We start from the raw sequence: 18,735 nt of genomic DNA, 5'->3' as shown, positions 1-18,735 counted from the left end.
CCAAGTTTTATATACGTGTTCAGAGCCGAGGGGCTCGGACCAAAAAAGTGCCGTCACACGTCGGTGGTTCGATCCCCGGCTCCTCCCGTCCACATGTCCAAGTGTCCTTGAGCAACAGGCTGAAGCCCAAACTGCTCCCGATGGTCAGACCAGCACCTTGCATGGTAGCTCACTGCCATCGGTGAGTGAGTGAGTGAGTGAGTGAGTGAGTGAGTGAGTGAGCGAGTGAGTGAGTGAGTGAGTGAGTGAGTGAGTGAGTGAGTGAGTGAATGAGTGAATGAGTGAATGAGTGAGTGAGTGAGTGAGTGCGTGAGTGAGTGAGTGAGTGAGTGAGTGAATGGATGAATGAGGGCAGCAGTCAGTGTGAACACTTTGTAGCTACAAGTAAATATAATGTGACTTTTATATTTTATATTGGTGTTATTGTCATTACTTGGGACTTATGGAAGGCCAGAAAAAATATTCCCATGTTAAATCATAATTATGAGATAAAAACATCAAAATTATGAAAAAATAATTAAAATATGAGAGAAAATTTGAAATTATGAGATCATATATTATTGTGGTAATTGCGCAATTAAAGTCTAAATTATGAGGAAACATCATAATTATGAGATAAACCTCTAAAATTTTAATCTCATAATTATGATTTACCATGGGAATATTTATATCTTTGTATTTGTTAAGGTGCTGATCCAGAGTCTGTCAGGTCCAGTTACACACTGAACTCTACACTCAGTGTCCAGTTTATTAGGTACAGCGAGCTGAAGCTGATGCAGTCTGATACAACAGTCGTGCAGTAAATCCTCCTTCATGAAGGTTTAATGTTCAGTTTGTGCAGCTGTTGAACTGTTGTGTCTTATTCTGGCAGCTGTTTTTATTATTTATCAGAGTTCATGTATGTTTCTGTTGTTCACTGATGATGCACTTGTAGTGTTTCATGTCACTTCAGGCAGCGCTTCATCATTTCTATACAAACGTTTGAATAAAACATGAAAAATGTCAAAACTGTGTGTTGTGACTGTTTCTGATGTTTCTGTGTTCAAACTGTGATCAAAGAAATAAAAGTGATTTTAATTTATGGGTGTGATTCTGAGATGATCTGTATTTTACAGCAGCTGCCAGGATACCAAAGAGACAACAGAGCAGATAAATCCTCTTTAAAACAAGGTTTCTAGAGACAGTTTACCTCACTGACAGCTTCATGAATGGAGATTACAGCTGAATGTAAAGAAATCCTCATGTCTGTGTAACGAGGCCTGAGTCTGTGAGGAGACAACATGATCCAGACCTGCTGACGGCTGAAGCTCAAATAATGTCCCAGATTACCAACATTCACCTGCAGATATTTGTTATTAATGGAGTCAAAGTCAAAAGTTGTCAGAAAAATAAAAACTCTAGCGAAGTACAGATACCTGAAAAATCTACTCAAGCACAGTAACAAAGTATTTGTACTTCGTTACTTCCCTCCTCTCAGTGGCCAACACCCAGACAAAATGCGATGGCAGCTGCAGGCCTGGTGATGGCGCTTTTATTCTGAAATATTAGTACCGGAAGTGCCGCAGCTTCAGGCTGAGGAGCAGAAACAGGTTGTGATGAACCAGTCAGGGTGTTGAGGAGTGTGTGAAGCTCCGTCACATAGAGACACCATCAGTGTGGTGAAGTCCTCAGAGGACATCACAACTATGGAGCTTCTTCCTCTCGTGTGTCTCTGTCTGCTGAGCTGCTCTGGAGAAACGTCTGCTGCTGGAGACGGTAAGAAAACTGATCATCACTCACTGACAGTTTTTAATTCTCACTTTGTTTCATCTGAGCAGCGGAACAATGCGGAAACATGCGGGATGTTCATCAGCTGCTTCCTGCTTTAGTGCGTACAAGACACCTGCTCAGCGCGCTGTGACGTCACACACGCACCCTGATCATCAGCACACATCGATAGTATTGATCGGATCGATTACAGGAGAATTACAGCTGGATGATGCTGAGTTTTAATCTCGAAATGCTCTGTAATGATGTCGTCATCACTGCTGTGTGTGTGCGTGTGCGTGTGCGTCGTCTCCATCCTGCTGCAGACACTCACAGGTTTCACAGAAACGCTCGTGCAGACATGAAACCTTCAGGATGTTGTGATTGTTGGACTTTGACTCTTAAAGTTCAGTTCACTTTGAACTAAAGTAGTTCCCTCAATAAAACAGAGACGTGGCGCAGATCTTCATCAGGAAGGACTTGATAGTTATTGGATCGTTAATGAGTTACATATAAACTATAGAGTAGATAATGAGTTACCACAGGACAGACTGGGAGACACGTTATCGATCAATCATCAGCTGATGATGAGTTCATGGTGACGTTCATTACTGATTAGCTTCGGCTATAAAAGCTGTAGTGTGCAGCAGGTTTAACACAAACTGGTCCCTCAACAATTAAACATTAAATACATTAATACATAAATAAATATCTGTGGGTTAGAGTCACTTTATTCATGAGTTATATATGAATCAGTGTGAAACATGATACTGAATAGTTACCAGGTCAGATCATTAGTTAATCATTAGTTAATCATTAGTTAATCATTAGTTACTCTTTAGTGAGAGAGGAGAGAATAAACAGTTTAATCTGAGTGCTGTCCTTTATTTTTATTTTTGTTTACTCTTTAGTGAAACATAATAACAAGTAGTTACCTGGTGGACTCATTGATTATGAATCATCATCTGAATAGTTAACTAATGATTAAGTAATTAGAAACTAATAAGTTGTTACTAGTTTGTGCCACTCAGCTTCTCAGGTAATCAGCAGCAGCTCATTAAGAAAGTCTTCAGTATGTTGATTCACAGATAATTATGAACGAGTCATCACCTGATGATTAATGAATAAAGTATCTCAGCCTGTTCTCTAAAATTATCTGCTGTAAAGTCTTTGAATCAAAGTTAATCAGGAATTATTCATTAACGATTCATTAATTATCAGGTTGATTCATTCCTCACTCCCTCCTCAGTAACTACTCATATGTTTGTACCTCATTGTAAAGTGTTGCTGCTGTTTTATTAACTTCAACCTGTGAACAACTGTAACAATATGTTGCAGTGGTTTTATGAAATGTGAACAAAAACAAAGCAACAACCACAAATCACACAAAAAGTCATCAGCAGGGGCCGTTTCAGAAGCAGGTTTAGTGAAACCCCTGACCTTGTCAACCCTGAGATGAGGGAAACTCTGGTTTTTCGGTTTCACAAAGACAGTTCAGCGTAACTCTGAGTCAGTTACCTGGGCAACATACTCCGTGAAACAAACCTGCTCGCTGGCAGGTTTGTTTCAACTGACCCTGAGTTTCCCTGCTCTTCAGTTGAAGCCTGCAGACTGAAGGCAGCGGCAGACATGGCGTGTCCGTTTCTCGAGGAGCCAGTTGATGTCAGAGCGCAAATACTCCGCAGAAATCTCCGTCGGGATTATCAGACCCCGATTGGATGTTTTATCATTATCAGCGGTCTGATGATCCAGACAATAATCCAACCCCCCTGCTGATGCACGAGATGAAGGAGCTGTTAGAGACATGATATGCTTCAACCATTTCTAACTGACCCATCACCTCCCCAGTGTCAAAGAAAGACAATATGCCTCTTATTTTATGAGGTCTTCTTTATTTCCTGGAAGTACAAATGTTGTACAGTTCATCTTTTGTTGTTGAAAAATCAGTGTGCCAAGTTGTGTCTAGGATGAATGGATGGCCACTACTGAGCTAACAGTAGAAAAAGCATGAATGTAAATATGCCATTCATTTGAATAACTTGCCTCTCATGTAGGCCCTTGTGTCCTGGGGCGTGGCTCTGATGAGCTCCCCCCAGAGACGCCCTCAGCAACAGGTCACCCACTGTTCTGACTGAGGGCATCTCTTCAGCCTCTGTGAGCGGTGGTGGTGGTGGACGCCACCTGCCTCAGCCTTTTTTCTGTTGCCTATACTGGAGGTCAAATTTGAACATATCCAGAAAACACAAATTTGGAGACGTGCATGTACAACAGGCATTTAGGTGTTGCTTTCATATAGACAATATTAAACACTGGCAGTGATGGGATGGCTGAAGATTTGGCTTTTTCTTTGTTTCGGGGATTTCCATAATTACTTAAATATCGCTATCACATGTTGAATGTAGCCACTGAATGCTGTTTAATGAGGGCAGGCTAAACAACACCACAACTGCTTGTAATTAAATTATACCTTACCTGTTTGGACTTTATTTTTATATTTCATCTTTAGTTGCTGCCAGGTCCGTTTTGTGCCTGTTGGGTTGCACCTGTGCGCTCAAACACACATATAGAATATAAATGTTGAATGAGTGGAAAACTCAAGACGAAACATTTCTTTTTTTTCTCCAATTAATACTCACACATTGACTCGGTCAGCAATGTTCTGCCACACAAGCTGTCGCTCTTTTGCTGCTGCCCCAGTATTGCTTTTTCTTCTGAAAATATGCTCATTTTCTGCATATGCAGTCATTAATATTTCCAACTCTACTGGGGAGAAGTAGGAGGATCGAGGCTTTCGTCACCTGTTGCCATGGTGGATCATGTTATCTGCGTTCCACTGATGAGGGCTTTTTATATCCTCATGCACGAGCTTCACTCAGGGGAACCTTGACTCAGAGTTGATTGAACTCATTGTTAACATCTGTTCTGAAACCGAAAACTCTGAGTTTGACAGCTCAGAATTGGTCAATCTAGAGTTCAGGTTTTGACTCACAGTTTGTTAAACTTGCTTCCTGAAACAGGCCCCAGGTGACTCTGCATGTTAACATACTGAGTAACACATGTTTTTATCTTCCAGGTGTCAAAGTTGTCGTGAAACAAGATGATGATGCTGTTTTACCCTGTTCGCTCAGCACCAATGAGGACATCACAAGAAAGACCTTTGACTGGAGGAAAGATGAAAGTCGGCAGGAGGTGTTCATGTATGATTCAGGAATCTTCAGAAGTGAAGATCAGCAGTTCATAGATCGAGTCTCACATTTTCAAGATCAACTGAAGAACGGCAACGCCTCCATAAAGATCACAAAAACAAAGATGGCCGACAGCGGGAACTACAGCTGCATTTTTCCACATCTTCAGCCGAGACAAACATTCAACATTGAGCTTGTTGTTGGTGAGTGCTTTCATTAAACAGTTAAAGATGTCCGCTCATTTACTGCTGCGACTGGTTCAAGAGTCCCAGATGGACTTTTGTTGTGGTCAGAATACACATCTGGCAGGGCCTCGAGCCCACAGAGCTGCAGCCACATCTGGAGAGATGACCTCTGTATCAAACATGCAGATATCAGAGACACGCTGCAGATTATGTCTCTGTGCAATGAAATTTCAGCCGTCTATAGTAGATGAAACATGACTTTTACACAGTATTACCTGTCTGTTTCAAAACAATCTAACGTGTGTTTGTTTTTCCTTTCAGGTCAAGTCTTAACCTCTTGGGGTTTCATTTTGATTTTGTGCGTCTCTGCCTCTTAATATTTACTCATTTTAAACTGTATAATACAAAGACCATGAGGAGCTGATACATGTCCACTACATCACTGTAAAGCAAACACTCTGAGGTTTATCAGCTGTGTTGATCTTATTTAAAGCTCAGAGACAGTTGAACTGGTAAATGATTAAACAGAGAAAAAGTTAAAGTTTTTTTTATTTTTTTTGTTTCATTTGATTTTTTAAATTAAATTAATAAGTTATAATCTGGGCCATCAGGCTGAAATTCACAGGATCTCTCCCTCAACTTGTCTAAAATGTCTGAACCAAATTTTAGGCTGACAGACAGAAGAGGCTCTGAGATATTTTAGAAAGTGCAGTACAGATTATCTCCAGCAGATGTCCACAGAGCTCTCTAAAACTTCTCCAAAGTTACCAAATGATGATAATAAATCCCTTTAAGATGCTGGAAAATGTCCCTCAGTGTTAAAGTTGACGATAAAAAGATGTTGTGAGTGTTTAAATAAAGATTTACATATTTATTATCATTGAATCATGTCTCCTTAAACAGATCAATAAAGTTTCTCTGTTATGTGGGTGTCCCGCGACCACAGGAAGTCCGACAACAGTCACTTCCATATATGGTCACACAGGTAATTTAATTGGCTGCTGACTCAGAGTGTTTTCACGGTGCTGACTTACCATTGGATGAGAGCAGCTGTCAATAACACACATGCGGCGCTCGCGCAAAGATGCTGTCCTGTGATTGGCTGATGCAGTTAAAAGCCCGTTAGGTTCGTCCCTTTAGGTCGTAGAAAGATGCTGATTGGTTGGTTTTGTTCCGGGGCGTTTACTGATTTCAGAGATACTGAACATCATTGGTCAAATCTTTTGTCGATACTTTAAATTGATTAAAATGAAGTTGTTCGGAAAGTTTGACGAGCGGCGCTAAAAATAAACGACGGACACAACCGACTTTTATTGTGGTGGTTTTAACTTCCGCTTCCGTTTAAACGCGCTGGATTTAACGGGTGGACTTTTGTGTTTAAAACGAGCCGCTGTTCGTCTATAAATGTCTGTTTTTACACCTATAAACACATTTTAACTGCGGCTACACAGGCTAGCTAGTAAGCAGCTAACTGTTTACTGCCGTAAAGTGAGACGCTGCTGTTGTGATGTCGTAAATCTTTATTTTAGGTCCTAAATGTGTTGATAAAAACGAACATGTCAGCTTTCAGATGAGGTGTAATATGTGTGTGTTGACTTCTGTCGGCAACATGAAAATATGTTTTATGTTTGTTTATTAATTTTACACGTAAATATCGGGTCGCGTGCATCCTCCGCACCTTATAACATTAAGAGACAGAACAGGTGAAAACATCCCAGGTGAGTCCTGATTCTGATGACGTCACTCTCCAGCTCTCAGTGATAGAAAATGGCTGTCATCAGCTCCACAGGCCTCAGTATCATTCAACACACTCACATCTGTTGAGTTAATTGTAAATATTGTGCTTTGATCATCTCAGTGACAAAAACACATTCAAAGTTATAAACGCTCAATATTCCAATTTCCAGAAAGCAAAATATACAATGCAGGTATCAGAGCAAAGTAACGTCAGTGAGACATTATATAGAGAATAAACAGCTGGAGGTTTGATATGAATACAGTGTTCACACTATAGATCACATATATACAGTATGTACAGCAGTATAAATATGTTTGTGTATATATTGTAATTTAATACAGCAGCTCTGCCACTAATTCTGCTTTTATGAACTTTATAATGTTCAGTTTGTGTTGACTTTGTCTGAAATGTGTAAATGAAAGTGTGTGTTTATTACTGAGGTCACAGTTAAAGGTGGTGTTGTACTGAACTACATCACACTGAGAGGTGTTTCTGTTTTTTTGTCCTCCCTGTTCACAAACATGACGGGTCAGAATATTAGAAACACGTCTGAATATAATACAGTCCAGTTCAACACGTCACTAACTACGAGCTCAGTGATAACGATTTTATTTAATAACACCTCGATGACAGTGTCGACAAAAAGTTCAGGAGCTGCTGTAAAGTCTTCACTGTTGATGTGTTTCTGTCATGATGTGAGTCAGAAAACGTGTTTTAGTTGTAAATAGTTACAAACTCTTTGTAGAAGTTAAACGTGTCTGAAACATGATCCTCTGCTGAATAATGCTGGGAGCTGTAACTGAGCCTCATCATGCTTTTATTACAGATGTGATGAACAAAAAACATCCCAATATTACATTTCTGATGCTGTAATTAAATCTAATGTCATCTTTTGTTTCTGTCATGTTCACAGGTGCAGCTTCAAAACCGTCTGTCACAACAGTTAAAACAGATGATGGGACGGTGCTGCAGTGTGAAGTCCTTGGTGCTTCTCCAAAACCTAAAGTTGAGTGGCAGGACAGTTCTGGAAACATCCTTCCTGTTAAAGATGTGAAGGTCACAGAAAGAGGAGACAGCTACGACATCGTCCTTCAAGCTGCTTTGACCAAGACCGACAACTTCCGCTGTGTCGTCAATCAGGAGGAAATCGGCCATAAGATTTATGCTGAGACCTATGTGCCTCTTGATGGTGAGATCAGTCTAAGCAGTGTATTAACACTTCAATCATTTTAATTCTTGTTGGTTTATAAGTTTTCATACACGTCTTTAGGATGTTGAGGTCAGTCTGATCTTCACCCACAAACTCAGTAACAGATTTATAAATGGCTGCTGCAGCCTGATCCTGACACTCTGTCACATTTAACTTCCAAAAGAAAAATGTTGTTAAATTGAAGAATTATTATTTCACCAAAACACACTGTGAAGTTTTTATTAGTTTCCAATTTCAAGTTTTTATTGTCAATTTCTCCACATGTAGCAGACATACAGAGGAATGGAAAAGACGTTTCTCACTATCCCACGGTGAGAGAAATAAAGTGCACAAGCACAACAAGATGAAGACATTTCCTAACACTAAAGTATCAATAAGGTGCACGACAGAAATAAAGACATTTACTAACATTAAATAGACAATAAAATATATAAAAAAAACTACTATGTTTCTATATGTACAGTATGTACAGTCTCTGTATGATATGTAGTGCAAAAGAAGACAGTCAGTAATAGCAGCAAAAAGTTTCTGTGTGATGTATTTGTAATAATGCAAAAGACAGTCAGTCTGAAGGTTCAGAGTCCAGAGTGTTTTGGGGGAGTGGGAGAGAGTTCAGCTTCCTGACAGCCTGGTGGATGAAGCTGTTTGTGAGTCTGGTGGATGAAGCTGTTTGTGGGTCTGGTGGATGAAGCTGGTTGTGAGTCTGGTGGATGAAGCTGGTTGTGAGTCTGGTGGATGAAGCTGGTTGTGAGTCTGGTGGATGAAGCTGGTTGTGAGTCTGGTGGATGAAGCTGGTTGTGGGTCTGGTGGATGAAGCTGGTTGTGAGTCTGGTGGATGAAGCTGGTTGTGGGTCTGGTGGATGAAGCTGGTTGTGAGTCTGGTGGATGAAGCTGGTTGTGAGTCTGGTGGATGAAGCTGGTTGTGGGTCTGGTGGATGAAGCTGGTTGTGAGTCTGGTGGATGAAGCTGGTTGTGAGTCTGGTGGATGAAGCTGTTTGTGAGTCTGGTGGATGAAGCTGGTTGTGAGTCTGGTGGATGAAGCTGTTTGTGAGTCTGGTGGATGAAGCTGGTTGTGAGTCTGGTGGATGAAGCTGGTTGTGAGTCTGGTGGATGAAGCTGGTTGTGAGTCTGGTGGATGAAGCTGGTTGTGAGTCTTGGTGGATGAAGCTGGTTGTGAGTCTGGTGGATGAAGCTGGTTGTGAGTCTGGTGGATGAAGCACGGAGGCTCCGGTATCTTCTCCCAGAGGGCAGGAGGCTGAACAGACTGTGCGGGGCGGCTGGCGTCGCTCACCATCACGGTCGCTTTGCGGGTGAGGCGGGTGGTGTAGGCCTATGTGTCTTGCAGGGAGGTGAGTGGGGCACCAGTGATCTTTCCAGCTGTGTTCACTATGCGCTGCAGGGCTTTTTGTTGCAGTCAGTGCAGCTCCCGCCCCACACAGTGATACAGCTTGTCAGGATGCTCTCAGTGGTGCCCCGGTAAAATGTGCACATGATGGACGGAGGAGCTCTCGCTCGCTTGAGTTTGCGGAGGAAGTGGAGGCGCCGCTGCGCTTTCTGCGCCAGTGATGCAGTGTTGGTGGTCCAGGAGAGGTCCTCACTGCAGGCCCGGTTCTAGACTGTATTGATTGGGGGCAGTAAGAAATGTTGATGGTCACCAAATGCTACTGTGTTGATGCCATAGGGACGACGTTTGTTAGTGTCTGATGTGTGTAGTTTGTCTACCAGCCTGTGGTACCGACCCAAGCATAGGCATCGCCGGTCAGTCGTGATTTCATCGATAAAACGCTATCGACTAATTTTTTCTTAGACTGACAGAATTACCAAAGTCAGTTTAATATGAAGACAATGTCATCAGACAGGCCCATCAGCACCACACAGGTTCATTAAACTTTAGAGGCGCCCTTTACATACGAACATTTGATGAATGTCATTACCCGCTATATCCTGTTCGGCCATGGTGGCGCAATGTAAAACTTATATTTATGTTACTTTAACACACACATCCTTAGAACACAACAGGACACAACCACAACACTCAGAACATGTACAGAAAGTAATAAAACGACACATATCTGAACAATAACAGCCTCACGAGTGTCTGACATCACACTCCCATGAGTCATTGCGCCACCTCGCCCTCACTGTCCGTAGCTGGTGCTCCTCCAGTCACTACAATGTTTTCTGTTTAAATGTGAAGCTACAATGTTGTTGGCATTGTACATTTTAAATTTTAAATCACTAACGTGTGTTGTTTGATCCTGTGAGCTTTATTTATCACCTCCTGTTTCGATTGAAAGTCCAGTTTAGAAAATAGTTTGAGTTTGGATATAAAACCCTCCATTGTAAATCCAGGCGGGGCGAGAGGGGGAAATATCGCTGCACTTGACCCGCTCGTAACCATGGAGACTGTTGCCAGCTCGCTGTCACTTAGTAGCATTAGAAGTCCTGGGCTCAGGAGCGCCCCCTGCCTGGAGGCCAGAGAGCTGCCTGCCTCACCCAGCGCCTCTTCACTGCCGCTGTCAGATCGCTGAGCACATGAAACAGGTTACACACATATATTATATACATCAGCTAAACTAAGGGGAGTCAGGGGGGCAGATATTAAAGTGTTTGAAACATTTGATTGGCGACATACAGAGAGACAGTGACACGCTCTCATTGGACGGCAGAGCAGTTTGTGAGGGACCAATCCAAGGTGAGCTCAGCCTGCTGCTGCTCACCCGCGTCTCTTCCCCGTATTTGAACGGGAATGCGAAAATTCAGCAATTTTTAATAAAAAACAATCCAAATTGTTTAAGTTAAATGGAAAATTAGTTTATAGTTCAAACCATTTGATAAATATAACAATTTAATTTATTTGTTTATTATATATTTTATTTTTTCCATTTTCTCTCCTGACCGCACGTCACTGGTGGTGGGGCAGTCGAAGCATTTGGGGGGGGCATTGCCCCCCCGTGCCCATGCCTAGAACCGGGCCCGCCTCACTGATGTGCACCCCCAGGAATTTGGTGCTGCTCACTCTCTCCACAGCAGCACCATTGATGGTCAGTGGTGGGTGTTGGCTGTGGCTTCTCCGGTAGTCAACAACAATCTCCTTGGTCTTGCTGACATTCAGCAGGAGGTTGTTGTCTCTGCACCACGTGGTCAGAAGGTCGACCTCCTTCCTGTAGTGGGACTCATCAGCCTTGGTGATGAGACCCACCAGAGTTGTGTCGTCCGCAAACTTCACCATGTGATTTGTGCTGTAGGTTGGTGTGCAGTCGTGAGTCAGCAGGGTGAAGAGCAGGGGACTGAGCACACAGCCTTGAGGGGCCTCTGTGCTGAGTGTGATGCTGCCGACTCGTACTGCTTGTGGCCTCTCACTGAGGAAGTCCAGTTGCAGAGGGAGGTGTTGAGCCCCAGCTGGTCAAGTTTGCAGATGAGTTGTTGTGGGATTATGGTGTTAAATGCTGAACTGAAGTCAATGAACAGCATTCAACTCATATATGAGTCTTTTGTGTCCAGATGGGTGAGCGCTGGGTGGAGAGCAGAGCAGATTGCTTCCTCTGTGGACCGTTTGGCTCTGTATGCAAACTGGAAGGGGTCCAGGGTGGGGTCCATCAGAGAGGCGTCACTGTGAGCTCTGCTTAGATTAGAGAGATTAGAGAGAGACTTTATTAATCCCAATGACAAACTGCAGCGTTACAGCAGCCGAGTTACACATGAATCACACAACAAACACCATGAAGACACTCAGACAGGAAGAGAAGAGTTTACTCACTGATGACTTTATTATTTTATTTCTCAACTACAAACTGAACTCAGACTGAAAACTAGGAGCAAACTTTAACTCTACATATAATTATATTTTATGAGTCTAGATCAAAGTAACTAGTAACTTTATCTGTCTGATTAATGTAGTGGAGTAAAAAGTACAATATTACCTCTGAAATGTAGTGAAGTAGAAGTATAAAGTTGCATAAATTAGAGTACAATTATAAGCTCAGTACTTGAGTACTTGTACCCGTCTGTCTCTGAATGTTTGTTAATCTGAGTTGTTGTCAGAGACTCAAACAAAAGCTTTTAAACACTTAATGTTTCATATTTTAAAACACATTTTTTCTCTGACTTTAGTGAAATAAAAAATATATCAGACAACAAATCTCATGTGATGTCATTTCAAGATAATTTTTTAGTGAGTCTTGATCTTTTTTTATCAACTTAAAGCTTTTTAAACTTAAAACAGTCCCGATCATCGACTGTATAAAATATAGTCGAAGCCTTCAGGTGTGAAAGTGCCTTAAACCTGCAGTCTTTCTACCGACCAGCAGGGGGCGACTCCACTGGGCTCAGAAAGAGGTGTGATTGTGTGGAAGCTGCTTCTCACCTGATTTATTCCCTCAGTAAACAGTCTCCTGATGAGTTCATGGCCTCAGTCTCTAGTTTCAAGTCTTCTTCAACTCAACATGATGTTCATTTAGTCAGTTATGGTCCCATTGACAGTAAAATAGATGAAGAAGCAGGGTGTGATTTAGGGCCTGAAAACCTTCATTCATGCTGAAACCCATGTGCCTCTTAATGGTGACATCATTCTTAGTGTTCAATGATTTAAAAAAGACTTTGTCGTCCTGGTTTTTACCTTCAATAATTAAATAGATCATTTAGAAACTGTATTTTGTGTTAACTCAGGTTGTCTCTGCCTCATATTTGATTCTGTTTGAACATCTGAAACAATTAAATGTGACAAATATACAAACATGGAATAAATCAGGAAGGAGTCAGATACTTCTTCATGACACTGAACATAAAGGCTGTGGAGCTGCAGTTTTTACTGGACGATGTAAACTTGTAATTATAACCGTTGTGTTGCAGTGAAGGTCCAACATGACAAACAGCTTCCTGGTACTTTATTCATTAACTGCAGCAGAGTTGGTTAATTACAAGATGAATTAACTTAAAATCCAGCATTAAGTTTTGACTTAAAGTGAAAATAAGATGAAAACATGAGATGAACTGTAACACTGTGGTTTATACATCTGAGCAGGAGTCTTCCTCTTCTGTCTGAGCCTGAAACCAGGAGTGAAGAAATGTTCAGCACCTCCAACATTTACTGATGTTTGACTGTGACTGAGAATCAGAGTCTTCATGACACAGTTTGTCCACTAGAGGGCAGCACCAGCCTCATTTTTACACTGTAAAAAGTCCCTCTCATTACATATAGTCACACTTTTTATTAATCAGATCTAAAGGATCCTCATCAGATTTTAAAAATGTTTAAAATGTCTCAAACTGAGTGAAAACTTCAGTCTTCTACTGAGACTCAGCTTCAATAATCTACAGACTGTGTGTTGATCTGCTCCCATCAGGCCCAATAACTGTGGAGCCGACCAGCACCAAGAAGCTCACAGTGATTTTAACCTTCATGTTTCTGGACAGTAGTCAGTGGTGGAAGAAGCACTCGGATACTTTACTGAAGTGAAAGTAGCAGAAACACAAAGTAAAAATACTCTGTTACAAGTAAAAGTCCACTTGAGTAAAAGTGTAAAAGTATCAGTAAAAGTGTTGTGAAGAAGTTTTATATTTTATCAGATGATCCTGTGTTTTTACTGTCAGATCAAAGTGATGGACTGTAACTAAGTCCATTTATTTCTTCACTGCTGGGACCAGAACCAGAAGCAGCCTCTGAGCTGTGGAGCCCAGCAGGAGGAAACTGGACCTGAGATCAGAGCTCACATCACTGTTCCTGCTCACATTCATCCCAGTGGAGTTTTCATGTGAAACAAGTTCAGATTTCAGGAGCAGACTCACCTTTAGTTGTTCTGTGTGAGCTGTGAGGTCCAGTCTGCTGTTTATCATCTGCACTGACGTTCTGACTGATGCACTCACTTTCTATCTGTTTCAGGGTCGTCTGCTGGATGGATCATTACTGCTGTAGTTTTCATCGCTCTGTTTGTTGGTGGTGGTGTTCTTCTAACTGTGCTCATGGCCAAGGGTCGCATCAAACTCAATTGTAAGGAAGGTAAGTTTAAGTAATGTTTTGTATCAACATAAACTGACAACATAACTCATTCTTTATCTGTATCTCATGTTCAGAGTCTTGACAGTTGTTTTATCTCAGACATGAATCGTTCTGTTGATATTTACAGATTTTCTTGAATATAACTTTGTTTTCCTTCCTGCAGACGAGGAGAAGCGAGAGACTCAATCTGAACCCAACTCATCGACCTCGTTGAAAGAATCCACCTGATCCAGAAATGTAACTCTCTTTGCATGTGCTGTGAAGTTTGCTGCTGCTGTATGTGTGAGTTGTAACAGTTAAACATTATAAGACTCAGTTTGAGTTTCAGACGATGCTGGATGATGGTGAGGATGTTCTGACTGGTTGTTTCAGGCAGTTTGAGGGTTAAGACCTGTTTTAAAGTCAGTTTAAAGGGTTGGGATGGCAGCAAAGTGAAAGTGAAGGTTGTTTGCACTTTCATGCAGAAGACAGAGATTTGGACTGAGGTGATCATTACTTTGCATTTCTTTTAACGAGTTTTGGGCGTGTTGGTCCGACACAAGGGCGTAACCATGGTAACAACATCGGGAAGCGTCCAAATGAGAGTAATTATGTAAAAATGTACTTTCCATAATTCTGTGATATTAATGAATGACAATTAACACACTCAGAACATAGTTTTATTTTATTTTTATTATGTTATTATTGTGTTGAGTATATTTGTAAAGAACAGTGTTCAGCAGTAACACTTACCTGATACGTTTGATTCACCTCCACTGACTGACCTCATTAAAAAACCTGTCGGTTTTGTCTCAGGAGTTGTTAAAGTAGTTTAATTTTGTTTCGTTCATCGTTTTATTTAACATGCACCTTAATATACATCACTATCAGCCCTCCACAATAAGAGCGGGTCCTCATGCAGCACAGTGACGTGTACCTGTAACAGGAGAGAGCAGGTGGCCTTTAATGCTGACAGAGCTGATTATTAATGAATCGTTCTGTTCAGTGAGAATTAAATGAAAAGTTTGTGTTGAATTCTGATATTTGGTGAGATTCAGTTCCACTCTTGTGAAGCTTTAAGAGAAAAAATGACCAAACAAACTTTGACTCTGTTATTAATGTTGTTGAGGACAAAGACGAGCTCTTTCACTCTGTTCTATGTTGCTTTTATTCTTTTATTTTTATACTCTGATTATCTGATGCGTCTCCAGCAGCTGGTCAGTTAATCACAGGGTCGGTGGTTCGATCCCCGGCTCCTCCCGTCCACATGTCCAAGTGTCCTCGAGCAACAGGCTGAAGCCCAAACTGCTCCCGATGGTCAGACCAGCACCTTGTATGGTAGCTCACTGCCATCGGTGAGTGAGTGAGTGAGTGAGTGAGTGAGTGAGTGAGTGAGTGAGTGAATGGATGAATGAGGGCAGCAGTGCTGTATAAATGCCGTCTATTGACCAAATATTATCAGACTGCTTGTAGCGCTTAAAGCTCCTGACTGAGCTCCACATGTGCTTTAAAACCATCAGACTTCACTGAACTAAAGCTGCTGTTAACACTGTCAGTCAGTGTGAACACTTTGTAGCTGCAAGTAAATATAATGTGACTTTTATATTTGTTGCCATTATTTGGGACGAGCCTGTGTTGGTTCTTTATTATGTTTCCAGGTGCTCAGGCAGTCTGTCAGGTCCAGTTACACACTGATGTTTCTGTTGTTCACTGATGATGCACTTGTAGTGTTTCATGTCACTTCAGGCAGCGCTTCATCATTTCTGTACAAACGTTTGAATAAAACATGAAAAATGTCAAAACTGTGTGTTGTGACTGTTTCTGATGTTTCTGTGTTCAAACTGGGATCAAAGAAATAAAAGTGATTTTAATTTCAGAAGACTTCAACAGATAAATTTGACAAATAATTCACTGATCCTGTTTGAATTGTGTCATGAATCTCACATATGATGTTTTTCAGTTTAAAAGATAATTTTCCAAGTCAATAAAGTTTCAGTTTGTCATTAAACTAATTAAATATCAGACGTCATTATAAAGACTACACAGCCAACAGTGTCGTTAGTGACGTCGTCTCGTAACTTAAACATGGTAGAGCTGCTCCTGTATATTAGCAGCTCACAGAACTGAACCAGAACCAACTCTCTCTTTCTTACGACCTTTTCTGGGCCCAGTTGGCTCCATGTTGGTGTTGGTGACGTGTGTTGAGTGAGACGATGTAGTTCACTGAGCGCTTTAACACAAAACTACATGAGATTTTACTTTATTAATAACAAACTGCGATTTTAATGACTTGGAAAAATAATTTTTTTAAATGACAAATATCATCTGTGTTGTTCATGACACAGTTCAAGCGGGATTAAAGGTGTATTTTACTCTTGTCATTGACCACAGAAGAAGGAGGAGAAGAAGAAGAAGAAGGAGGAGAAGAAAAATCATGGATGTATTATATATATAAGTCTTATAATAGATCCATGCTGGGATAATTGTGGATATAGAAATTAAAATTAATAATTAAATATGTAATTAAATATATAGGCTACATCATAAGCTGCCTTACTATGGCAGAGAAGCTCAAACTTTTCCTCCTTTGAGAAAAACTTGCTGACTGAATTAATGGAGCAATGTGGTCAAATCACTGAAGACAAGAAAACAGACAAACAGCGCGGTGAAAAAGAAAGATACAGTTTTAATGGATCGACCGGAGTGAAAGAGAAAAGAGACGTCGCTGGAAAAACTTAAAAACAAAAGCCAACACAGATGCGGCGACTGTGAGACGACAGATGTTCGTCACAGGAGGAGGTCCTCCACCACAGAAAGATGATCCACTGGCGGAGAAGATCAGTTCCTCATCCCGCAGCAGATTTACAAAATCCGTGGACCCGCTGACTTCAGACTCACCCGGGAAGATGGTTGGTAAGATCTTGTAAAATGGTGTCTTGTAGTGTATCAGGATCTCAGATTTGGTTTGAGATCACAGTATAATGTGGTGTCATAGTGTGGTGAGATTAGGGGAGACACCTGGTGTGTGACGTCAGCAGCGGGGCTCCTTAATGGCTGATCGGGTGCAGCTGTGACTGATGGCGGAGAGAGGAGCAGCGCGTCCGGCTGCACCGCTCTGTGGGCGGGGAGGGCGTCAGGTAGCCAGGGGGAGTCAGCAGCTCAGGTGTTAGGAGGGGAGGGCGTCAGGTAGCCAGGGGGAGTCAGCAGCTCAGGTGTGAGGAGGGGAGGGCGTCAGGTAGCCAGGGGGAGTCAGCAGCTCAGGTGTTAGGAGGGGAGGGCGTCAGGTAGCCAGGGGGAGTCAGCAGCTCAGGTGTGAGGGGGGGGGGGCTGGTTGCCTCCTGTAGCCAGACCAGGGTCCACACAGAGAGGCTGTGCCGTCATCGCTCCCTGTGCGGCCGCGCAGCCGCCACCAGCCGCCAGCAGCTCCTGTCCTCGCCGCCCAGCGACGCCGCCGCCCCGGGGAGTCGGACGGCGGCACAAGCTCAGACCCCGGGCGAGCTAAGTACTCTGCTATTTAGTTTCTATGTATTTATTAGTGTTGGGTACAGGTCGGCCTATTTTTCTGTTTTATAAGTGTTAAGTGGCGGAGTTGCCTGGGGAGGGAGCCGGGTCTGCAGGTGCCATGTGCTGCAGGTCAGCCGTGTGTGTGTGTGTGGGGGGGTCCGCTGACCAGGAAAAACATTCCGATCACCCTGCTCATCGATCCAAGTCATGTATATGTATGTTAATGTTGACTTGGCTTGAACACCACTATTCACACGGAGATGCCGGAGTCTGCGACCTGCGAGCCACTTCACAACGAGCGCTGCAGAGCGCACAATGACAGTGTAGGTGACAGTTGCGTTTTTTTGCCTGTCCAAAAAAACGCAACTGTCAATAAATCGTCCAAAAGTGCATGTTGTCGGTCTCATATCTGTGTCGCGGATGTCTGTACTTACAGACAGCTGGTGGGTGGAACAGTCTGAGGCTTTTGTTCACGCCGAGCGGCTCGAGAGCAGCGTCCAGGTCAACTTGTGACACTTGTTCTCGAGTATTTCCTTCCTCCACACTCCGTTCAAATGGTCACTGAAAGTCATCGGTCCCAGCTGTATACATCGCAGTTAAGCTGGCGCCAAGTCGATGTGAAACCTGTACTCTGTCATTCAGCCTGCTGGTGAAACAGTCTGCAGAGTCTGTTGATATCCAGCCCGAACTCAGCGGGAGGTCGGTCAGCTGTGGCAAAGCGTGAGACGCACTGTTTGATTTGGACTTAGTTGTCTTTGTTTATTAGCTTATATTGTAGGCTACACATAAAACATATGTGCCAATGAGGCAGTTGATATTCTACATGACTGTTTATGTACAGCTGTAACCTCGGCACCACTTATTATGTAAAACCTTTATTCTCTTCTATGAAGTGTGTTGGTGGATTTTGCTGAGGATTGTTGTGTTACTGTATTTACCAGCCCAAACATAAAAGTTACTGTATATTCAACCTTAGATTGTACAACAGGTCCCATATGTGGACGGTGTGTGTGTGTGTGCGCGTGCATATCTGCGTGCGTGCATGTGTGTATGCGTGCCCATGCATGTAGGTGTGGGTGTGAACGTGTGTGAACATAACATAACATTTACTGGTCCTAAGGGACATTTTACTTTTGAAACTAAACTACTACTTCTGTACTTTTCCTTTAGTGACTCTGAATGCAGGACTT

General features: G+C 42.3%; 2 long non-coding RNA genes across 2 annotated transcripts; both read left to right on the top strand.

The window, feature by feature from the left end:
- Window positions 1–4,838: 4,838 nt before the first annotated feature.
- LOC140997880 (uncharacterized) lies at window positions 4,839–6,001 on the top strand. Its single transcript, XR_012179404.1, has 2 exons — window positions 4,839–5,134; window positions 5,438–6,001. It is a non-coding gene; the product is annotated as an uncharacterized lncRNA (long non-coding RNA).
- Window positions 6,002–13,988: 7,987 nt separating this feature from the next.
- On the top strand, window positions 13,989–15,843 carry LOC140998283 (uncharacterized). Its single transcript, XR_012179422.1, has 2 exons — window positions 13,989–14,062; window positions 14,226–15,843. It is a non-coding gene; the product is annotated as an uncharacterized lncRNA (long non-coding RNA).
- The last annotated feature ends 2,892 nt before the right edge of the window (window positions 15,844–18,735 follow it).

This window comes from Pagrus major, chromosome 6 (assembly GCF_040436345.1).
Source record: "Pagrus major chromosome 6, Pma_NU_1.0".
Lineage (NCBI taxonomy): Eukaryota > Metazoa > Chordata > Actinopteri > Spariformes > Sparidae > Pagrus > Pagrus major.
Note: the sequence above shows the minus strand (reverse complement) of the source record. Positions and strands in the feature narration are given on the sequence as shown.